A 19,254-nucleotide genomic window follows, 5' to 3' on the forward strand; every position below is an offset into this window, starting at 1 on the left:
CAAAGGACAAAGTGGTGGCCTGGCTGAGCGTCTGTCTAATTCTCCCATTATGCTGGATGTCCCCCTTTTTAGATCTGGAACCTAAAACCTGTGCATTGAGAGACACATATGGCACTGTGCTTTCACATGCACCCTGGATTCATCATCTTTCAGTTAAATGACATCAGTTCTTCTGTCCATGGGAAATATTAATTTTCTTGGTCAAACTGTCCACAGATAATTTATATTATAATTCCATTAACAGTTGGAACCATGTTTCAACCACCATTGTGAGGCTTCTGACATGTGGAATATCTTCTGCATCTCAGATCACATGGGGGTACCAACATGAGACTAAATGGGGAAGCAATAAGCATGAGACTTGGTCTCTTGAACACAGGTTTTGTTCTAACTGACACAGATGGAAAATAAGGGAAAAATATTATCTTAGCTCAGAGTCTGGAATTCAGTTCTGTAGATCATGATGTTATTCTGTTAGTGGAAACCAACTGTATTATTAGTCAGCCCCATATCATTTATATTACCATTTTGCAAGAGAAACGTTCCTTCATTCAGTCCTGATTCAGTCATTCCTCTAGGTCTTCTGTGAGACAAGCCCAGTTTTTCTTCTGCCATACATAACTTTATAACAGTCCAGCCCAGCAGCTAGAGATGAACACACACCTTATCATTACAGCTAGGTTGCCTAGATATGACACAGTACTTTGAGCGTATTTTCCCAACAGACCTCTATTTTGCTTTCCAAAGACTTTCTATAAAAACGTGGCCTTAATAAATACTATATGGTGCTGACTAATGTACCTTTTGCCTTTCAATTTTTGAGCTCACAGAGCAAGATACAAGCAAGTAGAAACTCATTTCAGATGTGACTGTCAAGGAACTCATGCAAGTCACTTCTGAGAAGTCAAATCAATAAATAGATTTATGCAGACATTTCTGAGGGACTTCTAAGAAATTCCACCTCAGGAGTTCTGATAACATCAATAGAGATAGATATGTGAAACATCTCTGGACAGCTAAAGAGCTGGGCTGGCTCAGCGTCAGCAGGTAGAACTTCAGATACCTCTTGTGCACATTTGGTAAATTATTGAAACTAGCAACTGTAATGGTTTTCTGTCTTTCCTGATATATTGTACAGATTTAAGTGAGATGATTACCAAGAAATTTCTTAATTTTCTTACCTCTTTCTATGAATTTTCTTAATCTTACATAGGATCATTTAAATTGTCATAATCAGAACAACAGGCTTTGCTGATGCCTTTGCTGAAAGTTACCAGAACCCAAACGAAAGTTGTCTATCAGCCATGGCAGACAATGATGCAAAAAGTCTATCAGCAATGATGTTTTCTAACTCCAGTCAGCAAAATGTTTTATTTTAGTTCTCAAATGTGAGGGATGCTGTATTCAGTAAATACAAATTTCTTGCCAAATTTAAAGTCATATTAGGTTGTTGCTCATTAATACAGTGTAGGTGGTAGTAAATGTCATAGCTCTACAATATGTTGTGCTACAAATACTGAGTTCAATTTTACTTAATGTGCATTAAGGGAACAATTACTGTTAGCCAAGCGGACTTGTTTACTCATTAATTAATGTAAAGTGCCATGTGATCTATCCAATCCTTTCTAAACAAAACAGTCCTACTGGCTTCTACTCTCTCCTCCTGTGGTATATTTATTTTCTTATACTTGGCTTATTTTTGCCCTTCTTTGGGTTTTTGTATTTCTACTTTACCCAGTGATGTGCTGACAGTATTTTAGCTGGGACTCCCACAGATTTTTTCCTCTATAGCTCATCATACATCTCCTTACCACAAGGTTAGAAATGGGAAAACAAGGAAGAGTGAGGGATTGGGCAATTTGTTCATTTGTTTTCCTATGCAAGCAAAAAAATGTCTCAGAAGCAAAATCAAAGTGGATGGGCAATACCATTTGCTAAAGGACTGAACGCTCGATGCTTTCCTTAGGCAGTGAGGAATACACTGAGCATGCAGTTAATACTACAGAGTGCAGACTGGGAATGTCCTTGTAGGGAAGAGTCAAGGATGTCTTCTTCCCCCACGCTGGAGCATCACAAACTCTTGGTGTAACCCAGTGCATTCCAAAGGCAAAACCCAAGCCTTTCAGAAGGACTTTATGAGACACTGTGGGTGAGTCATCCTTGGTTGGGTTGGTTTGGCACTATCCAGAGAGGGAATGAATTCCAGCAACGACATAGAAATCACATTGAGTCTCCCTCGGTTTGGTGAGTGAATTTTAAGCAGTGGTTCACACTGCTTCTCTCAGCTACTGTTGGTCTCTCTTTAGGTGGTGGTGACAAAAATGAAAATAGTATGGCATGGTTATTGATTATGTGACTCAACATGAGCTCAGTCCTGTATTGCTTTATGCAATGCATGAGGCTGGCCTTGTACGTGAACATCCCTGTACTATTGATTGGTAGTGTCAATGATATTATTTCTCAGTGATATTTCTCAGTCTTACTCTCTTTCTTAGAAAGCACTTATATGTCTGTAATGTGTTTTGTCACTGAACAAACAAATAAAAATCTACATTACCCATTAATTATGAGGATTATTTGCAGCGCAATGCCCATTGTTTATGTACTGCTGGTCATCTCTGCCCATGATGTTGTTTCTGTTTCCTGGTGGTCTGATCTAAGCTTTCTAAACCCAAGTGACCTGAAGAAGTACCTGAAACTTTGCACCAACATAATCTGGTTGAGCGAGGCAGATGGGAACTCAGATTGTGTTTGCAATAAATTGGCTACTTGAAGTCTGAGCTACTGTTCGTATCAGCAAGGCCTGTTAGCATGGGCACAGCACTGCTCTTATACCACATCGCATAGCTTTTGCATTAGAGCAGATGATCTGCAGAGACACAAGCAACAGAAATAATCAGTGGATCTAAGGGACTTTAGGATATTACAAACCATTTCCTTTCTTCTGGAACTAAAGAGGGGTTATTAAGTTGGTTGAGGTATCTGGATCTCAGCTTCAAATATCCATCACTTCAGGAGAGGAGTAGTGGGGGAAGACAGCGGGAAACATTAGTTGCATGCAAATAAACCAAATTGAATGTTACTTTCTAATTTGGAGGACTCTGCATTGTGTTTGGAAAATGTGATTAATACAGTTTTATTACATCCAAACTAATGATAGCAGCAACAACAAAAAAACGACTACACTGTCTGCAATTTTATTTATTATAGATTATTTCCTGATCTATTAATTTCCTCTTTCTCAGCTTCATCTTTTCCAAATGTCTCAACAGGGCAGTGAGAGGTACAAATCTGACACTTAGAAGTAGCTCCTATCAGCATATTTTTAAGGAAGGAGAGCATGTGTGAAGTAGCCTTTATTTGAGGAAGTAATAACCATTTAAGTGTTCTTTCAAGGAGTTAGATCAACTCCTAGCATAATCACAAAAAGATTTCAGCAGTATATCACTTTTAATAGCTGCAGCTATTTCTGTCCTTTTCCTAAAATGCCATGCAGTCAGATTTACTTGGTTGGTTCCATCTCTTTACTAAACTGTCAGGTTTTTGTGGGATATGGGACTTGTGTTTTCTATTTTAATTCCAAGAAGAGCTGCCCATGCTTGGAAAATATTGGTGGATTGGGTACGGAAATCAGCCACTCAGCCACACCACAAAATGTTTCATTCTCCCCTAGCTTTTTTGTAGTGGCTTCTATACACTGCCACTAAGTTATGTGTTCGACCACTCTTCATTGCTTATCCTGGTGTGGTCTTTTGCTTTTCAACTAAATATATGGAGTCAGAAACACATATCTTAGAATTAGATGCACTGAGGTAAGTGAAGGGCTATATTTAGTGGCTGTTATTGGCCTGAGTTGCCTTTTTTTCCTGGTTCCTTTGGTTCCTTTGTTGTTGTCTGCTCTTTCAAAATCAACATAAATTCCTTCAGATCTGCTTTTTGCTCCATAAGCCTGCCTTCTAAAGGTGCTGAGCACCCAAATCCATGAGACTTGTGTGTGGAGCAGGCTGAGGTAACAGTGTGAATGACTAGTATCTTCTTTTCCTCTTGTCCTTGAGTTTCCTTCTCTGTGGAAACCAGACCAGAGCTCAGTCCCTCCCAAACTTTAAAAGAAAAGAAGTACTACAACAAGTTTAATTGTTGAGAAAGTATGGTTGGAATACTTAAAGAAAAATTTCTCTGATAATTACATTGGTGCTTTTCCACAAAGGCTTCCTCACTTTGTTGCTGCAGCTATTGAAGTTTCAAGTAAACATTCAGCTCTTCAGAGTCATAAAATAGATTGCATACCCTAAGCTCCCTCCAAGCTTCCCAGAATGTCCTAAGTCAAATCAATCCAAAGAACCAGCAGCATGGCCCTTCCCAGAGCTGACTTGTCTGGTTCCCCAATTTCCAGTGAGAAGGGGCACCTGTGGTCACTCTTCGAAGTGCTGCAAATCTCAGAGAAGACAAGTAGCTCTGAGCTGACTGCAAATTAAAAAACAAACAAACAAACTCCAAACCCTCCTTTGGAAGAGAAAGTCTTTTCCAACCTGATTTATCCTGTGACCCTATGATCCTAAGCATGAATCAGATTCTGCCTGTTTTCATAGTAGTTCTCTGCTAAGTGGACCTCTGAATGTCTGCCTGTGAAGATGCTGAGGCAGTTCCCATCCTGGGAGAGCTCCAGTACTCAGGAACGCAAATTTGTTGTAGAATCTTTGTAACACATACCAAAATGTTGTAAAATTGAATCCAGTAAGGCTTCATCAGAGACAGAGAGGTTGTTTTGTTTTCATTTCTGTTCGTTTCCTGCTGTGCGTCATTGGTAGGATGATCTCTCTGGAGCTGTGTAGAGCTCTGCTGTGTCTGTTTTCCAGGATTCTTTGTTGTTATTACATTTGTGACTACGTGGTCATTTGCGCACTGTAATAATTCATGCACATGCATAGGTGCTCTATTTTGAATTAAAATTTGGGGGAATTTCAAACTATGCTGCTGGGGGCGGAGAATACTTTGAGCTACAACTTGTAATAGAAGGATATATTTATTCTGTTCTCATTTTAGAACATTTTTCCTCTGTCCTTTTGTGTTTGTCCACACTGGAACATAGAAACACAGAGCACAGTTTGTGCTGTAAGGATTTCAGTAAACAAGAGCTCATGTCTTGTCTTTTAGGTTTTGTTTTAGGTTCTTCCTGCTGTTCTGAGCTGATACCAGCTGTCTTTTTTTGCTCCTCTTATTGGAGCCTACACCACTTCTAGCCTCTGGTGATGAAAAATAACTATCATTTGGCCTAAGTTTAGTGCTCCGATACTTGTGGAGAGATTGTGTGTGAGTCAGAAGAAGTTACACCCACACATCTGAAGGCTGAATGTAGTATTTGGAAAATGCTTTTCGGTGCTTTAGGTGAGAGGAGAGATCTGGGTCCAGGAGATTTCTAGAGGCAGCCAAAGAGGACCAAATATACAAGAGGCAGTCTCCTGTCTCCTGGATGCTGCTGAACTCAGAGGCATCAGTGGGGGGATGACAGAAGAGGCACTGAAACTGTGAAATTGTATTTTCTGTCTTGGGTGTCACAGTGTCTTGTCCAGTCCTGAAGTCATCAGTATGAAATGCTCCAAATTCTGCTTTACTGCTGAAATGCCACAGCTGTTAATGTGGCATCTACTAGCATCTGCAGCTCAAGAAAAAGTATGCCATATTTCCCACAGAGCCTTTCAGTCCTAAAATCCCTTAAAATTGACTTTATTTTCACAGAAAATCAAGTAATTATATTTTTCATAGCAAGACTGGGAAAAGGAAACCTTCCAGGCAAGGCTGGAGAGAAACTAAGCATGGTTATTTAGACTAAAGGGATGTCAGTTGGATTCACAGAGTTGTATGCCTTCACTTGGCTTTACCTCTATCTTTCCCAACCCTTAGCAAAGCTCTTTTTCCCATGATGACTAGGATCTATTGCGATCTTGTGCGGAACCCCAAAGAGCAACACACCCATCAAACCCTATGTGTACATTATAACAGCATAATTGTATGCCATATCCCATCTGTCTGTAAAATTACTGCTAATACAAAAGGTGGGTATGGTTTTCCTATTAGTAATTAACATTCTGAATTACATGAGGATTGTGTTTGTATATATTATACAAAGTCTGCTAGCAACAAAATGCTGCTTTGCTTAGAGCAATGCTTAAGATAGATCATCTCACTCATTTGAAACTGAGATTTCACTTACGAATCAAAGAATTAGGAAGTGACAAATTTGCTTGTCTTGGGTAGAAAATTTTAGGTGGTTCCTGCTTCTAAGCCTTTTTTGGAGGGGGTAAATTATTATACACTTAAATAATATGTTGTCACTACTAGCAATAACATTGTGCTTTTTGTAGGTGTTAAAATAGGGATTTGTAATGAATCTGTACTTAAAGATGCTGTTTCTCTTGTTGAAGCTCATGTAGTCTTCCTTTCAGACCAAATGCAAAGAATGTTTTGGCCACTCGATATGGCAGGCATTTTTTTTTTAAGTTTCTTTGTTTCAATGATAACTTGCATTGTATCTTTGTGAATAACTGGCATCTAATATGCAATATGCAAATGATGCCATTTGAAGAAAACCTAACCTTTGAATTTGTGGAGTTAGACATGCAGTATTTTTAAACTTTAGCTAGCTAAGGCAAAAAAAATCTCAGTCAAAAACTATACTTCATAAGAGAAAATTACAGTGATATTGATGGTTTGCCAAAACCTCAACCAGTGACAAAATCCACAGTGTCCTGAAAGAGATGCCTTTGCAAAACCATTCCCTTGCAGATGGCTTCGATTATTGATACTTATAAACACATGACATTATTCGTTCAACTCAGAATTTTGAAAAACTCTGTTGATAAAAAATGCAAATTTGTCACACTATCCCAAAATCACGGAGAAAAAAGTCACCAAATCCTGCAGTCATTCCTGAGGGTGTTTTATAGTTTATGAGTTGTTGATCTGGTTACATTTCAACATGACCTAGTGTAAAATATTTTAAGAAAAAGGGAGGAAGGAAGGGGAAAAAAGAGCATAATTTTCCTTTGTTGATGTGAACATTACGTTATATAGTTTCTCTCGTATATCTGAAACTCCCAGTGCTAAAAGGGTTTTGGGTGAACAAAAAATGTGGGATCAGATGTGAAATCAATAAGTCAGTGGGATCCTTCCATGGATTTTTTTTTTTCCATAAAGGATATAAAATACCATGCAATTCCCTAGCTGCACTCTGAATGATGGATAAACAGCCATAGGCATGACTTTTCTGTTTGTGTTGTGGAACTGTTCACAGTGCAAGCTACTTGCAGTGCAGAGTACATTTGGTCCGAATTCGACAAAATTATTTCACCTCATGATTTTTGTCTCTGTGGGAGCTCTGTGTGAGGAGTGAAGCCTCTTTCTGTGTTACCTGGAACAAAATATAAAACAGCTACTCTTCTAAAGTGCTGTAATAGGCCCCAGGAAACAAGGAATCCATCATTACAGCCCAGGATACAACTGTCCTCTGCCTTAGGTCTAAAATCAACAGTTTTCCACCCTCTGCCTCCACGGCTGGATGACTGACAAGTACTTCTCTGAAAAGAACTTTTGTATATGGGCAACATTAATTTAAGGATGATTAATGCTCCCTGCTTCCCACAAAAGGAAAGCAAAAGCACGTGCTGACTGGCTGAGATACTGATATTATCCTTGCAACATGTTCCCATGGGGCAGAGAGTCTTCTGGAAAGCAGCAAAAAGGGGAGTTTCTATCAGTGCCCTCAGAGACTGCCCAGGAATTTGTATTGTAGGAGCACTACTCTGCATAATAGTATTGTATTTGTTCTTGCTATAATGATGATTATAAAAAGTGAGCCTCTGTTAGTAGTAAGTGCCTGTAAGAAGTCATTCCGAGTGTTTGGTGAAAATTTCACAATCCATTATATAACATAATAACAGAATATGAACAATGACAAATATCATAGATTTAACTCTCACAAAGCAGGTGAAATGTTATTAAAACAGGATTGTCTTTATCATGAGAAGTTTCAGAAAAGAAAAGCTGAAGTACATTTATTTTAGCATGAAATGACAAGCAAATGTCCTACACGCAAGAAGCAATATGGTTTTATAAACTTGTCATATTGGAGAGATCAGAGCATTTTCATTATCTCTACAACAAAATGTGCCAGAGTGCATTAGGATCTATGATTAATTCATTTTGATTGCACTTATAACAACGTTTAGTATTTTTGTAGCTAATATCATTCTACTTCAGTCCTGTATTGTTCATGAACATACACTGAATCACCAGTCATTTCATGGCAAGAAGAACATGGTTAACATCTGCTATCTCATGTTTACATCTGTAAATAAATAGACTAAGCCAAATTTGGACTGAGTTAACAATGTATAGGAGTTGTGCAGAACTGCTGTTTGTCATGAGTTGTCTGGTGTAAATCCATTCTTCCTGGCAGGATAGTGATGCATTACAAAAATATCCCATCACTGCTGAAAGTGATGACCCAGGCAAGCTGTTTTTTGAGCAAGATGTGCTCCTCTATTACTACAGGAGACATGAATGGTGCAAAGGCAATGCGTGTTCCCATCCTCATTCTTAAATACACAATTGCCTGTGATATCTTCTGTGTTTCCACTAGATAGCTGTTTATCTGTGCTTCTCAGTCTCTCAATTCTCACATCTATGTGCAATCTTTAATTAATTTTAAATTATTTTCAATTATGTAGTGACACTACTTATAAATGATACATCAGTGAAAGTGATGGATTTGGGCAAATATAATAGCCTGTCAGTCTTCACTAGAAGCTACAATTAAATAAAAAAGATAAGAAAAGATTACTGTAATTATTTTGACAGTGAACTGATAGAAGTTTGCCCAAGTGACACAGACTATAGAGTACAAAATGCCAATTTTTTAGAAACAAGTAAAATAAGGTAGTGTTGTCCCTTTGCTCCCATAGGACTTCCTGGTGACCTGTCTCCAGGATCAGGCAGAGCTGCTTTCAATCAAAGACTTGTAGGGTCCTTGATAAGTAAAGAGGGGTCCAGTAAGTAGAGATTCACTCAGTTCTGGGGTCCCCAGTGCAAAAGAGACTTGGACATATTGGAGTGAGTTCAGCAAAGGGCCTCTAAGATGATTTAGATCATGTCTCATACAAGGAGAGGCTGAGAGAGCTGCCACTGCTCAGCCTAGAGAAAAGGTGGCTCGGGGGCCTCTTATCAATGTGTATAACTACCTGATGGGGGAGTAAGGAGGATGGAGCCAGGCTCTTCTCAGTGGCACCCAGTGACAAGATGAGAGGCACAAAATGAAATATAAGAATTTGCATTTTAACATTAAAAGAACCCTCTTTTACTATGAGGGTGACTGAGTAGTGGCACAGGTTGCCCAGAGAGGTCATGGGGTCTCCATCCATGGAGATAACTCAAACCCTGGCTGGACACTGTCATGAGCAATCTGCTCCAGCTGACCCTGCTCTGAGCAAGCGGTTGGACTTGACAGTCTCCAGAAGTGCCTTCCAACCTTGGCAATCCAGTGGGTCTGGCACTTCATGTTCCTTTTCCCTTCCCTGTCTCTGAGGTTATGCAGAAGTCTGCTGGGCTGTGACTGTCTCTAATTCTACAGAGTCTTCCCAGAACCAGCTTTATGTCAGGGTGTCCTTCCTTCCTCCCTGAAAGGTCACTGGCTCTCAGATGTCCTGAATCAAGAAATTGCCTGTGTAGGAATGCACTTACTGTTTAGTTTGGCTGTGAGTGTGCTTTTGAGTCACTGAAGTCATGGGGAACTTAGAAGAATTAAGTTCATGGACTTCTGAGGAAAGATAGACATATATACAGTTCTTTCCCCAGCTGGGGCCCTAAAGTGTTCTTGGTCTGATATGTTCAATCTTCTGACTGTGCCTGGTTTCTCATGGCCTGTGCATTTATTGTGGGGGTTTGGACTGACTGCTACACTTGAGATTTATCTGCAACTCTCTTATAAGGAGCTGTGACTACTATGCCAAACTTCACAGGCTGAGCTGCAGAGAATTGTTCTTGCAGCATCTGTACTGACTTCTAATTCAGCTGTGGCTTCACTTAGTTTGATTGATCGAATGCGTGGTTTGGGGAACTGCTGCCATAGAAACCACCAAGCTACCACCACAGCTCAAGAACAACTTGTGTTTCTATTCTGAGTCTGGAATTTGCTCTCTCTGCATGCTCTGTGAAGCCCAACTCTGGTATTTCCAGAACTTGCCATCAAGTCATCATCTGTTTTGCTTTCTCTGTGTGGAGGAGAGTCCAGGACACCAGAATGACAGGCAAGCCTAGCCCATACCTCACTCTTTGGAGGATCTCTTCTACTTTTGCAATGTGCTAGATGGGGAGTCTTGAGTCTAGCTCCTGAGACTAAGTCGTGGATCCAGCAGAAAGCAGACTCTGCCTGGAGAAGAGGTGTGCAGGAAGAAGAAGCTTAAGTCCTTAGACCAATGGCTGGGGTAGTTTGTGAGCCTGGGGCTGAGGTGACAAGACTGCATTTGTATTTTATATGAGATAATATCAGAAAATACACAGAAGTCATTCAGAAAAGGTGACCAAAACTCCTGGACTTGTCCACCCCAGCCAGGTTCCCCAGGCACTTGCAAGGCAGAAGTGCCTTAACCTTTGTAGATGCTTTTGCCTGGAGTTGCCTAACTGCAATACATAGAGAGGGCTTTGGTTTGTGTGATGTTTTGCCGATGTGCTTCTCAAGCCCTATCTTTCATTTTGCAATTTCGTTATTCCTACCCCACAAAACCTGCAGGAATGCAAAGAGCTAGATTGACCAAAACAGGCTAAACTGAACTTTTTACTATGGACTCTAATCTTGTTATATCTATTCTGCCATCCACATGCATGGATAGTAATGCATGAAAATGTAACCAGCACTTTAAGGCTATGAAGACAGAGACAGCTTTTGAGAACTTGTCCTCTAATAAATACTCTGCCTCTTTCAGGACTTTCTGGCACTGAATGCTGCCATCTCTGCCCTGCTTGCCAAAATAAGTGCTAAAGAGAAAAAAAAAAGAATTAGGGACGCATCAGTTTTCATTCTTTTATTATATTACCAACATATATATATACAGTAAATTTAATATGTACACAGCAGCTTGTGCATAGGGTATAGTTTTCAAGACAGTGCATAGTATTAGGAGTATTTGCTACAGCAGTTGTTGGTGGTTTGGTTAAATTGTCCCTAAAATTCTGCAAAGTCTGTGTCCCTAAGTGTATTTCTGTGGAGTCTGTAGGGAATGGACAATTAAGCATTTCAGTGGAGCTGAAAAGCTGAGTGTAAAATCTTTTCTTTCTCTTCATTATTGTGCCCTCATGAATTACTGCAGACTGTTCATTTTAACTTATCTTACTGATTTTCTGAGTCCAGATGAAACCCAAACACAATTAAGCTAACATGCAGATTGCATGACCACTTCCATGGGAGGGCGGTCACACTAGAGCAAGATGGAGGTAATGGGGTTCTTTATTTGGGGTAGCTATCTCTGTTAAACAGCTCTTTCATATTAGAAGTTCAGTCCAATAAGCCCTTTACTGAACAAAAAGAAAAAAAAAAGAGGGCTGATAACTGCAACCTGACATTATTTGCTGTTGCAAGGAAAACTGTACACATTGTCCGTAGCAAATAGTGTGCAAGCTGAAAATAGAAGACTCACATCTTGCCCTGAATTCGCAATGAAATACAGTTGGGAATAGATTGTTGCTGCATCTGAATTTTGGCTGCTGGTACACCAAAGCTGTTAAGACATTAATTTATGTTCCAGTGATGTTAAGCTAGATTTACAAATGTGGTTAGGTGTCTAAAGATTAAGAGAAAGACAGGCAATGGGATTTGCCAGTGCACTTTGCAGCACCTACACACCTTTGTCTCACCAACCAACTGGTGTGTGGATAGACACCTTTTCTGGTTGAGATGCTTTAAAAAAAAAAAAAAAAAAGTGACTAAATGTAAATGTGTGCAGAACATTAAGGAGGTTTCATCACTAGAAAGTTATTCAGGCTGTTATTCACCAAAGATTTTAACTTCTAAAATCTCTTGGATTTTCCCTCTGTATGAAAACAGCAACCACTAGTTAACAGAATCAGAAGTGTCAGTAGAAACACATCAGGCAACTTCTGTTTTGTCCCATGTAGGTGATGACTTATTTCTAAAGGATTTCTGGTAGTTGGTAGGAACATTCTGCCACCAGCCCCATATTTTGAAGAAAGGAAATGAACACTCTCCAGTGTAAGAACCGCTTCTTACCTAATGGCATTTCTGATCTTTGCGCCAACTAAATTTTTCATGTAATGTTATTATTTGGTTGATCCTAGAGGCCTCAACCAGACTGAGGTGCCTTGGAAATTAATTTGTTACAAACCCATCTTAACAAAGCAGTGTCCGCCCTAGAGAACTGGCAGCTCTACTCAGGGGTGGTGGCAACAGTGACACCGTTACCGGTGCCCTGAGCTGACTGGTGGCCAACAGCTCTGGTCCAGAAGCCTTTTGCTAATACTGTGCTGAACCCAGTGAGCCCTGCTGCCTGCAAAGAGAGCACCGTGCTCGAGCTGGCACCTACTATCTGCTGTAAATTCCGTCCAGCCCCCGGTATGAGCAGAGATGGCTGGAGGTCTCTGAGCTCCATCCCCAGACACATGCCCTGAGGCACCAGGTCTGCAAGGCTGGTGCAGACCCATGACTTCAAGCTTAAGAATAATTTCATCAAAACAATTAAGGGTGCTGTTGTATAGCTGTTAGAGAATCATGAACTAAATAAACCAGATAAACCAAGAACATGCTTGCTTTTCCAACATGCATGTTGAGGATTTGACCCTGCAATTTGATAAGCAGCCAGGTTCTAATCACAGAAAACAGACAAATTTTGGTACTTAGCATGTAAGCAGCTGTCTGGAAAGAAAACTTGATTTTTCTCTGCTCTTGTTACGAAATTGCTCCTTATTTCTCCAGGCTTTAATTCTCTTATCATCAGTCTAACAAACAAAGTATGATATTCAGCAAAGACTGCATTCTTAGCTTGCACATATGTATAGTAATTCAGGGTTACCAAACTGATTGATTGTTGCAATAGCTAGAGGCTGGCAGGATCTCCTTGTATCGTATTTGAGAAGTATCATGTTTATTTGCTTTTGCAATCCAGCAAGCAGTTTTGCTGCTTTTCTGAGTCATCACAACACCACCAAATGAATATTAGCAAATGCACTTTCCGAAAGGGCTGAAGTGCAGATGCCCTTTTGACAAGGCAGCTTGTGGACTTCCCTCTGCTTATTTCATTCTTGTAGTTACACAGGCTGAACCTGCAGTTACAGAGTTGAAAGTAGAAAGCCTCAGCTTTCTGCCCAGCTTAAAATGAAGGCATGAGGCTGGGTATTGCCTTTCTGCAGACTTGGGCAGAGCGCTCTGGTTCTGCTGTAATGCTCAGATGTCAGCACTGGCATTAGATGTCAGAGTTACCTACCCTGTAAACTCAGCTAAGAAAGAGCTGCATTTCCTGACATACTCTTTTCCTTCTTTTTAAGGACTTAGTACTTTTTCAATAAAAATAAATTTAATTTGTGGCTACATTTCAGCTCCATTGGCTTGATGGTATAAGTGGAGCAATACCAGCTTTGGATTTAGAGCAGTCGTGTGGCTGAGTCTCTCTGTGCAGCTTTCATGTGGTTGGGTGAGACATTCTTAGAATCCCCAAACATTTTTGAAGATCCTAAACTGGAGACATTCACAATTCTTCCCTCCCTTTTTACGATTAATCCTTCATGTTTTAACAAGCACTGAAGTTAATACAGCCTACACTCTTTCCTGTCACACTGGGCCCCCCTCCTTCCTTTCTTTCTCTTGAATAAAGCAATCTGTTCTTTCCAGTCCATACTCCAGTAAATCAAAGGGATAGATGTCGACACACACCATAACCAAGCATAAACTTCCCTTTTTTAATTAAACAAGCTTCAGACATTTGGTTTGAAGAAGTGTTTGTTTGGGGTTTTTTTTTTATTTTTTAAATATGTGAAAGATGTCAACTGCTTTTATTTTATTTTTAGTAGAAGATTAATTTTGGATGGTATGACAAATAATATCTAGCACAAAATCTTTCAGATGTTATTTCATAGTTGAATAGAAAGAGCGTTGGGAGGAGAAATACAGAAGTCTTGACATTTAAAGCTTTTAGAATTAAGAGTTAACCTCTTTGGTAAAGGTTTCCATACACATAAATCATGTTTTAGGTACCTTTTCAAATATAAGTGGGAAAAACAGTTGTAATTATGTTGCTATCTTCTCTGTCGTTTGCTTATTACTATTAATTATAATCAGACATTTATGTGAAACACAGAAATATCCAGACTCATAATAGCTGATACTTAAATTAAGCAAGACTCTTGGAAGGAACAGTGTTGTTTCAGTGTACAAATCCAGGTACCTCAACAGCCAGGGCAAAGTCCCCCTGGAATTTAAGGTATCTCACACCTTCTTTTGTAGCGCAAAAAGGATGTAATAGGGCACTCAACCAGACAAACCAGCGTTCAGATCTGATACCCCTACTTTCCATGCTGATTCTCAGTCCTTGGTCTGGCAGGAAAAAAGGGCCTTATTTAGTAACTCGGTTGCTGTTTGTTTCTAGACGATGATTTTAATTCACCTTTGCAGTTGAGGTGTATCATCCGTTTCTGTTCTGGGGCCACGTATAGGTGTGTGTAGCAATGCAAGCATGAAGAGATGGCCTCCTGGTTGCCTGGCTAGAAGAAGGTAGGGCAGCTCTCAGAGGGACTGGAAGTGCTTAGATTCTTTAAATGTTGATGAGCCAGAGTAAGAACAAAAGGTTGTGAGTAAATGCTATATGTACTTTTGGCCTTTATTTATTTATTCCTCAGAAGGGCAGGCATAGGTCATCAGAGGTCCAGTCTCTATTTTTTGGTTTCTATGGACCAAGGACTATGAGTTTGACACCTTTTCGTGATTCCAACTCAGCGGCAGTACCACAGCTTTGTCCCTCTGCTCTCTGTCCCTCAGTTCCCTCAAGCATGGAAAAGGATCTGCCTCTTAATCTCAGCAGCAGTTAATTTTATTGCCCGCCGTTGTCTGTTTTATGCTGACCTATAGTAGCATGCCACAAACTGTGGTGCTTTTTCACACGTGTTTGCTCAGCTAGAAAATCTACCCAGGAGTTTCCTGAGTGCCTGCTGCAATATAACCTGGTATTTTTGAGTCTAGAAGTGCCTGTGAACTCCTCAGATCGCTTCTTCCCACTGACAAAGTATTGTTTTGAGATTCATCTGGTGTCAAGTGTAGGCATATGGCACCAGTATGGCAGCGCTGCCTAAGGGGGTGGTTTCCTGCAGAAGAGGTCTTGCTGAACGCAGTAGTTGTTGCCTATTGAAAGTCATTATTGTTTAGCACCCAGGTCTCTGTGAACTTGTTCAACTGGTGGCTGGGCAGAGTGCCATTGAATCTATGGACATGAGCACAGACAGCTGAGTCTCTGGGGCCTTACACACATCAGATGTGGGTACTGAGGTCAGGCTTCTCAGCAAGGAGAATCCAAATTACTGTCTGTCATGAGCATGTGTATCTGTGGTTGAAGGGATATGCCATCATTAATCCAAATCTGGGCTGGATTAAACTTCTAAAATAAAAACCAGCTCTGCCAGCCACTTGAAGAGGGCCCGGGGCCTGTTTGAGTTGAGTGCATCAGCAGGAAGGGAGGGAGGGGTGGGAGGGTGGAAGGAGAGGCGGAGGCAGCTGAGCAATGTCACCATCCCCTCACCCCTGTAGTGCTTCTCTCCCTGCAGGCTGTGTCCACTTTGTCCCTTTGACTGCAGGCCCCTCCAAGGGCTGGACATGTTTCTGAGGCCAGCCCTCTCTTTGCCTTGACAAGAGAACAAACATTTCATGCTTTGTTTCTTAATTACTTTTTCAACGTGGTTCTTGGTGTTACAGCTGGGAGCAGAAGCTTTAGCACTCAGGGGGTGGGATCCCCATTTGCCAGACAGAAATCTCAGGTTTATCAGCCTAGGCCTGGCTCTCCCTTTTGCCTGGGCTGTGCTCCCACCTGGAGCTAATTTGGGCTCCCTCATCCAGCAATTCGTGAGCTGCTCACCTTCATGGAGAGGCAGAGGACACACAGGGGGAGAGGCAGCAGCACTAGCGTGGTGACACCCACCAGAAAGCCATCACAAAGATAAAGGAGTAGAAAACCTGGGTGGAAGATCACAAAGCCAGAAGTACCAGAAATTCTTTAGTAGGGTTGCTGAGAAAGCTAAGGAGAGATGGAGAAAGCTATGTAGACTGTATCTACATAGAGGGAGAAAACAGCAGAGCATTAAGCTAAGGTAAATGATTAAATGAGTCACTGCACAGAGCAATTCAGAGAAATGAAGGCGACCAAACATGGGGGTGTTCTTGTCTCTTGCGGGTCGCAACAGCTTGCAGATACAGATGCTCTGTGGCACCCACAGAAAGATAATTCTGGGAACCTTATATCCTAAATGCCACTTTTATACTGTGTACACTAAACTCCTTGTGGAATTGCCCTCTGACATGATCCCTTTTGCATTTCTTTACGCACTGTTGCCATATACTATGAAACCAGCTGCCTCTGTCTCCTGCAATGGGTAACTAAGCACCTACAGTGTATAAAATATGGGTAACTGAAAAACTGGGAAGCTTTACAGTAATTATTGGAAAGTGCCGTGAGATTTCCCTGGAAAGGTGTGGTTAGAAGTGCAAAGAGGGATATGCTGTTATTTTAAAACCTGACCATGCACTGGTTCCTCCTCCTTTGAAGTCAGTGGCAAAACTCTGTTTTAGAGGAGCAAGACTGCTTGAATCGACAAACAAGAGGCAGCCCAGAGGCAGAAGAAGTTTACAGGGAATGGTTTCTGCTGCTCTCCTTGAGCACAGAGATGTTCAGACAGACTAGAGACCTGTCTGCTGCTCTCTCCCATTAAGGCTGAGAAATGAATGCTTTCAAAGTTGTTAAATGAATGGGCTGGATCTTACAGCCCTTACTCATCTGAGTACTGCCATTAACTTTAAGAAAATAATCACTTTATTAAGTGCTATGGAGTGGAATCCTTAAATTGTTAAATTCTAATATTTGACATAAGTTTATTCCTTGGTAGAAAAATAGTATCAGCATAAATAAAAGGATGTATATGTTTCATCAGTTGAAGAATGCGAGTTACTCTGGAGCGATACGTAAAACTAGAAGCAGCACAGAGGGCTTAAGTCCGTGTCATGTCTGTAGGTTATTTTTGAACTTTATGAAAAACACACTTCAGCAGTTTATATCCTGACCATTCAACTGTATTCTGGGATTCTAAATTCAAAAACATGCTAACCATGAAAAACACAACATTTAAAAATACACTGTCCACTTGGCAGAATTCTTCATCCTGCTTCAGAGTCTCACAAGTTTGTTTCGGACGAACTGAGAACTTTGTTGTGGAATGACTGTTTGAATTGGGGTTTCTTAAAATACATGTGGAGCCTTGTAGCTGCTGCGGGATGCACACAGCGGTGGAGCTGTACTATTTTAAAATCATCTGACTATTTCACTTCATGTAAGAATATCTGTCAGCTTAGTTATAAGGAATGAGAGGGGTTGATTAAAACAACTCACGAAGCCATTAAACAAAGAGATAAAATGTAGAACATGTGCTGTAGGGTCGTTTTAATTATAATGTATGGGGGATCTGTGGAAACCGGATGGCAGCTGCATTGTAGCTGAGTTCTAAGCCCCTCTTAGCAATACTGAAATTTTGTTACTCAGAGGTGGGTTTTCTGATCTGTAAAACTAATAGGTCCTTTGGAAATGGTGTTTGGAAGCTACGTTTTGTTGCTATGACTGACCATGGTATAATTACTACACTCCAGCGCTTAGATAGATATGAACTAAAATAGGCAATTATGTATACTAATTATCTTGTCACTAGATACTACACCATATAACATCAGAGATATGTAGGCAAAAGCTTTAGTCAAGAAGGGAAGAGATCAAAGATGTCAAGTGGACAGCCACAAGAATCCAGAGAGAATGGTGAAAAAAAGGTAGTGGCAGATTATTTCATTGTCTTGGCAATCTTATTAGGTAAAAAAAAAATGTACTTCTTATGCTATAGGTATGTCTACTAATTAATTTAGCTATAGATATCAGATAGACACATTAATTCAGTAAAAACTATTTAAACTTCACATTTTGCTTTATTTTTATCAACCTAGTTAGAGACATCAAAAGTTAGCATAATTAATTCTATTTCTATCAGAACAGGTTTAAAATCTCTGGTATAAGAGTTCAAACCTGTCTCTAGCCACTGGAAATCAGGATGAGGAGCAGTAAGGAAAGAAGACAACACATCTGCCCAACTCCATCCACCCCTGCCAGAGACTGGGTCTAGTTCAGTTTGGCAGTTTCTGTGTTCCCAGTTCAACAAAGTTTATTTAAATATCTGTAATGCTTTTTATGCAACTGAAATATGGTAATTTAGTCAACCTTTTTTCATTGAGTAAAATGGGTTCGCACAGAGGAACATCACCACTTCAAAACACCCAGTCACTAAACTATAACAAAGATTTGTTACTAAAACTGTTTGGAAACAGAAAATGCATTTTTAAGAATGTGACCGATAACAGTGAATTTAACTTTCTGATTTTAATTGCCACAGCAGTTCAAGTCTTTCTCTATGGCTTGTAAGCATCACTAAAACTGTCAATGAAAAAATGACATTTGCTTCTGTTTGCAAACTGTCTTTATTAGTATGTGAATTCTCAGGAAATTGTATGAATGCTGTAACTTTTGCTTTCCAATTTGCGTAAAACAAAGACATAACATCCAGGACCAATTATATAAAAATGGCAAATAATTCCTTAGAAAGGATGGAGGACTAGAAGGAATAAATTGTTGACACATGAAGGTTCTGGGGCTGTTCTCTTGAGGACTTAAGATGTTGTATGTTATGTTAAAGACATTGGAAGGCAGTAGTTGGGATAGATACCTATCTCCATATTGGCTTGTGGGGCACTCTACCAGATAGCCAGGGTAACTGCTGCACCAGTCTGGCTCCTCTGCATCCCTAGCTAAAGAAAATATAAAAAGGTAACTCGGCTGTCATTCAAATGAGGAAAAATTCATTTCTGCTCAAACAGTGTTAGGGAAAGTATGATTCCCTCTGCTACTAGAAGAGGACCTCTTTGTAGCAGAATAATCAGTCATTGATGCTGTGAAGGCAGCA

General features: G+C 40.3%; 1 protein-coding gene across 7 annotated transcripts in view; it reads left to right on the forward strand.

The window, feature by feature from the left end:
* DYNC1I1 (dynein cytoplasmic 1 intermediate chain 1) overlaps positions 1-19,254 on the forward strand; it is a 193,080-nt gene that overhangs the window by 120,932 nt on the left and 52,894 nt on the right. The window lies entirely within an intron of this gene.

Source organism: Columba livia, chromosome 2 (assembly GCF_036013475.1).
Source record: "Columba livia isolate bColLiv1 breed racing homer chromosome 2, bColLiv1.pat.W.v2, whole genome shotgun sequence".
Classification (NCBI taxonomy): Eukaryota; Metazoa; Chordata; class Aves; order Columbiformes; family Columbidae; genus Columba; species Columba livia.